Here is a 6,650-nt window from a genome sequence, read left to right on the forward strand (position 1 = left end):
TGATTTCCCTCAAGAGTGAGGCGCGACCTTAACCATGGTATTTGACCAACTAACTCATGGTCATAGTCCTCCAGTCCATCCTTAGGTTTGCACGTATCCAGCTGCAATTTTCTAGGTTTTTTGTTCAGAATGTCTTCCTTTAGTTCCTTTTCCCATTGTTTAATCTCTGCATCTAGCATCATATTCTTCGTTCTCAGTAGTACCTTGTTTCTTTCTAGTTTGTGAAGTTATGCATTCCCTTGCCGAATGGATTCCTGAATCCCTTCGTACTACTCTTCGCGTGGTCTTGTGAGTTCTTCAGTCCGGACTTCGCGCATTGTTATCTTCACTAACATTGCTACATCCACGGCCTTCTATAGAGGTTCTTCAGGGACCTCTATTCTTATACCTTTTCTACAGCCTCGGACTCGACCTCGCGGTCAGGTTCTTTCATAGTGCCGTATACGCCCATCGGATCACTGGGACGCGCAGGTCCTCGTTTGTACATTGTATCTGTTTTCCCCTATTCATGACTTTGCGTACCTTGACAAACGCTTCCCCCCTCGCACTTGGTAGTGCGATCCTTTTCTTCCACCAATGCGTCCTGTTTGGGCCTACTATTGTAATACTGCTTCGTGTTGGAACAATATGTTTGGTATACGTCTATACCCATCGACAAAGGTGTGCTCGCAAGTTGTTCTACCCTTTTCCACCAATTCGCCTTAGTTGGGGTCTTCCAAAATGTATGCGCATCCTCTTACAACATTCGCTCCAACTTCCCAAACTTCCTTGATATGTCTTCCACCATTTCGTGGGTGTCGCGCACAACTCCCATTCCATTGCATCGTACCGCTACCATCCTGGTACCACGCTTTCAAATTTTTATAATAGTTCATCCACTCCTGTTACCCCATCATATGTTGGTAGTTCCCTTGCTTTGGTCATCACGCACCGTAGTGATCTAATCATCATGTTGCAATTCAGTGTTGTTACTTCGTACAGCCGATTCTGCCAGTGTTCTATCTCTTCATCTGAATCCGAAGTACAAGAACTGTCATGCTCCCATGAGATTCTCCCATCTTCAGTCAGGTTCACCTGATCCTAGTCTTGCACCATTATCTGGTAAATGCAATCTAACTCATCATCGCTGTCATCGTTGATGAGCCCCAATTTTTGGTACAATTTGGGCTCATTTGGCCTACTTGCTTTGCTCAAACCATTCATTTTTTATTGCTTATGCATTCATTTCTTGGTTTATTCGTGTTGTTTGTAGGAAGAAGGGTAGGCATTCTATCTACGTGACTAATACATGATGATTTCAGGTTTTTGGCATTAAAAGGGAGCAAAGACCACAAGAAAGGAGACAAGGAGACAGTAAGGTGGCACTGCTGGTTTTTAGGAGAGGATGTCCACAGTCTTGGGGACCTTCCTCGTGATTCCCACCATAGCTTCGAGCTCCAACCAATCTCCCCACCGAGCTTAGAGGCAGCCAACCGTTCTACAGGAACAGCAATTACAACTGTTCTATAGGATCAACAGTTTAACCTTCAGTTGGACAGCCGAGCTCCACAAATCAAGGAAACCTGTTGGATTATCATTTTGCATAAATACCGAGGCCGTAGCCTTTGATAGAAGCTTTTTGAAATTTTGCATTACTCTTGTAATTTTGAAGTGCGAGCTACAGCTCGGTGTTGGTTCTTTTTGTAAGCCAGTTTTGGCATGACATCAGATTTTTGGTTATGAATAAAAGCAGGCAGATTTTGATCTCATTCTGAGTTTCTAAGGGAGCTATAGCTCTCAGGTTAGGGCCCAACCTGAGAGCAATAGATCTCCTCGGTGTTGTAATGTTATTTGCCTTTCGTTCCAGCACTTCGTTTCTTTACTTTGATATGCAATTCGAATTTACAGTCTGCTGATTTAGTTTTTATGAGATTGAATAGGATTAGTTTATGGTGAATTTGCTTCCAGTTGCTTAGGTTAGAAGAGGATAGTTATAATCCATTGGAGCTCCAGAAAAAGGTTGTTAAAGATCACTGCCATCTCTGCTTAGGGATTGGGGTGCAGTCCATATCAACCACCAAAAAGAGAAACGTAGTTCTTTTCACGTCCATGCAAGCTGCAACAGTTACTTTAGTCATAGATCCATCCATGCACTTTGGTCTCGATCATTACTTCTCCATTCCACTTCCATGCATGAGTTTCTTTCACAAATTGCACTGCTGTTCATTGGTTCAAAATAGCACAGTTAACATAGGTTAAAGAGTTCTCGTTTTTGGTGACATTCATAGACAATTTGTTTCATCTACACTGCTCCACACCATTCCATTACCTTCCTCTTCTTGTCAACCACACCTGAAGCCACTCAACCGACCTCTGTTCAGCTCGTTTACCTTCCAGCTCTTCCATTACTCACATAGCTCCATTTACTTAACCTTTCGTTGATCCCATCCTTCCAGCCATCAACCCACTGCATGCACTCTTTCTCCATCGGACTTCTCTGCTCCTGAGCCATCACCAGTTCCATCTCCATCTCACCTATCCTCCCACACCACTCCATCACCTCACCATCTCCCAAAACTCCCACGATCGAACATCCTATAGAATTGCACAGACTTCCTGTAGAACCCCTGAGTTTCCTGTAGGATCCCCTGCAGACTTCCTGTAGAAGCCTGCAAACTCGGTTGCTGAGCATCCGAACGTGGTAGACTTCTGTGGATTGATGCTAGAGACCCTCTGGGACCTCCCCTAGCCATCCTGACCTTGCCCATGCTTTCCTTCCATTTGAACCGCTCCTGCACAGTCAAACCCTAATCAAAAGCACCGTCACAATAAATCCAACCACTTAATGAAAAAATACAAAAACATGTCTTTTGAGATGCAAGTAGCTTAGATGCATGTATTTCAGCTCACTGCAAGTAATGGCATCATTGGTAGAAGTTTCATTCACAGTTTTTCATTGTAAGGGCCTAGCTAGTCAAATTAGGGTTTACTAGGGTTTTCATGCTTTGTTGGCTTTCAGTTTCTTTCTGCAAATAGATTAGTCTCCTTTAAGTTAGCTTTCGTCCATCACTCCTAAAGCTTCTTCTGTGAGCATATAGAAGTTGGCTTGAGCCCTAGCGGACTTGTGCCAGTTGACCAAGTGACAGCTGCGACAAGAGCTAGTACTTGTGCATACAACACCGTCGCTTCCAAGTTTGTACGAACTACTGGGTTGATAAAATTAGAGATAGGAAGCTCCAGGAGTTGTAACATTATTGCTACAATACTGGAGCCCACCATCTTTTTGGCACCATTGCCGGGGAAGCGTCAGAGTATTAGTAATTGTTGCTTTTCTTCTACTTTCTTACTCTTGCCTTCTGCTAAGTAGTTTATTTCATTTCCATTCTGCAAAAGTAGCATAGACATTTCCTGCTTTCATAGATTAGCATTTCCTGCTTTCATAGATTAGCATTTTCTTTCTGCAAGCGTAAACTAGCATTTCCATTCTTGCAATTTCATTTGAGCAAAGTAGATTAGTTCTTTCCTGCTTTCAGTTTAATTCTGCATCTTTCATAGTTAGTTTTAGATCAATCTGTTTCAGTTTTGCAGGTACCAGGGAAAAAGCAAAGCAAAAACAATCAAAAGAAAAAGAAAGTCTTTTCCATTTCATGCCTCGTAGGAACCGAGATAGATCAGGCAAATTCCTACCAAACACCCCCACCACATCTCTGAGTCACCCTTCTCTCTTCTTTGGTGACAGTGACCCAGAGGAACCTATAGGTGAACATCCTGAGATATACAAAGATCCTATAGTAGAAGAAGACTTAGAGACCACTCCATCTGAAGCTATGGCTGACAATAGAAGAGAAGATGAGAGAATAGAAGGTGCGTTCCCCATCCGAGAGACCAATGGAGAGATGAAAATGAAGAACATTAGCCCCTCCGCCTTACGTCACTTCCATGGGCTGACTACTGAAGATCCGGATACCTTCCCATTTGAGTTTGCTGTCCTCTGTAGAACCTATGACTATACTGAAGATGAGAAAAAGCTGAAACTTTTCCCTTCCACTCTTAAGGATGCAGCATTATGCTGGTTCATGGGCTTACCTGGGAATAGTATCACCACTTGGGCTCAGATGCAGCAAGCTTTCAATACTAAGTACCGGGATTACTGTAGGTCCAAGGAAACAAAGGGGGAAATCTTTCGGATGACCATGGGAAATGATGAGTCCTTAGAGGATTATGAGGAGAGGTTCCAACTAAGCTATAAGCGGGCCAGGTGCACACTTGACCCTGAATCCCTCAAGTTGGTCCTGCTCCGAGGAGTCCCTGAAGACCTCTTAGATACCCTTCACATGTTAGCTGGGGGGGACATTTACCAACTGCCTTATGAGGACATCAAGACTGTGTTTAGAAACCACTCCAGGGCAGCTCGGAAACGAGGTAGAGGAAACGTCCTCTCAACTAGTGTCCCTTTCTCCAAACATGAGCTTGCAAATCAATTAGAAGATCTTAAGAGTGAGGTGAGACAGACCATTGCCATGCAGCTTGACACATTCAGGATTCAGCAAAAGAAAGAAGAAGTTGAGAGAGCCTTGGCTGTCTTCTGCCCTAGGTGCACAAGGAGACACCCTAAGAACGAATGTCCATTGCATTCGGTTGAAGTGTGTTTCGTTTGTGAGGAGGACCATCCCACAAATCAGTGTCCAACCTTACCTGGGTTTAAAGCCATGTACCAAGGGACAGAAGCTCCCACAGAACCTCTCTATTACCTCAACCAAAGGAGGCCACAAGGATCTAGACCTTATCAGCAGGGGATGCAAGGGGCATCTCAAGCTTATTACAGCCCCAACCAATCGACTCCTATGCCTTCCTAGGGTCCCCCTGCTCATCCTTCATGGTCCATGCCTCCTCCATGGTCTTATCCACCTCAGTACCCCACTCAACCTACTTCTCATTCATATCACTCACATGCCCAGCCACAGCCTCAATGGAATGCACCTCAGTCGGGGTGGAGGCCCCAGTACAACACTCCTCCTGCCATCTTGCCTCCACCACCAGTTCAACCTCAGCCATTACCTCCTGCTCCTCCAAGGCAACCTCAAATGCCTGCTCAACTGAACCCGAACCCCAACAATAGACAGGCCCAGCAGGTATACACTGGGGAAACCTCATGCCCTACCTATGCTGTGGAGATCCAGGAGATCAATCTTCGATCTGGAAAGACTCTACCAGATCGCCAACCTCCTCCCCCATAGGATGAGGAAGATAAACAGGAAAGTGAACCAAAGGCTATTCCACCCTTTCCTGAGAGACTAACAGCCACCACACAACCCAACCCAGAGGAGGATGAGCTTCTGGGTGAGCTCAATCTGTTGTGTGTAAAAATACCACTTCTCCAAGCCATCAAGGATGTGCCAATATACAACAAGCTGGTCAAGGAGAAGTGTTTCAAACACCCAGGCAGACGAAAGAAAGATGCTTCAACTATCAATGTCATAGGACAACTGTCTGACCTTATGTTAGGACAAGTCATCTGCCCAAAGTACCTACATCCTGGAAGTCCTGTAGTAGATGTCCACATCAATGGCACCATTATACCTCACACCTTGATTGATCTGGGGGCTGCCATTAATGTGATGACCAGGGATACCATGCTTAAACTCAATCTTCAGGGTTCCTTGAGGAAGACCTCGACAGTACTGCAATTAGTAGATCGCTCCACCGTGACTCCCGAAGGGATTGTGGAGGATGTCTTGGTCTCTATTGACTCTTGGGAATACCCTGCAGACTTCCTGGTTCTGCAACCAAAGGCAAAGCTTACTGGATATCCTCTCATTTTGGGAAGGCCTTGGTTAGCTACTGCAGATGCTTACATAAGTTGTCGTGCAGGAAACATGACCATCAAAAATGGTCCCATGTCCAAGCAGCTAGTCCTATACCCTCCTGCCCAACCTTCCTTAGAGCATGACTTGCCACTCTGGTTGGAAGAAGGAGAGGAAGACGAGGTGTACTCAGCACCTCTGTGCACCTTAGATACCACTAGAAGAGACCCCCCAACCGAGGATGACTTGATCGAGACCTTGATCCAGAATCCACCTTCCAGTGCACTACCCTTAGAGAAATTGGTGGAGGATGCCCAAGCTAGCACCTTAGTGGATCTTTGTACAACCAACCCTGTTACTCCCAGAGTCAAGAATGTGGAGTTCGGCCCTGAGAAAGCATTGAAGATCATCTCCTCCCTATCTCCTTCCCAGGAAAAGGAGCTGTGTAGCCTGTTGGCCAACCACCTAGATGCTTTTGCTTGGAGCTATAAGGAAATGAAAGGAGTCCATCCTTCGGTCTGTACCCATCATATATACATCAAAGAGGATTGTAAACCGGTTAGGCAACCTCAGAGGAGAATGAATCCAGCTCTTAAGGACATTGTCAAGGAAGAATTGCAAAAACTGTTGGATGTTGGGTTCATCTACCCCATCTCAGATAGTGAATGGGTGTCTCCTCTAGTGTTGGTTCCCAAGAAAAATGGGAAATGGAGAATCTGTGTGGACTACAGAGAACTGAACAAAGCTACCAAGAAAGACCATTTCCCTCTACCTTTCATAGATCAAGTGTTGGATGGACTGGCAGGAAAGAAGTTCTTCTCTTTCCTGGATGGGTTTAGCGGGTACAACCAAATCCAAATCAGCCTG

Source organism: Pinus tabuliformis, chromosome 1_2 (genome assembly GCF_031772625.1).
Source record: "Pinus tabuliformis cultivar Carrire ecotype Pingquan chromosome 1_2, CPIR1, whole genome shotgun sequence".
NCBI classification, from domain to species: domain Eukaryota; kingdom Viridiplantae; phylum Streptophyta; class Pinopsida; order Pinales; family Pinaceae; genus Pinus; species Pinus tabuliformis.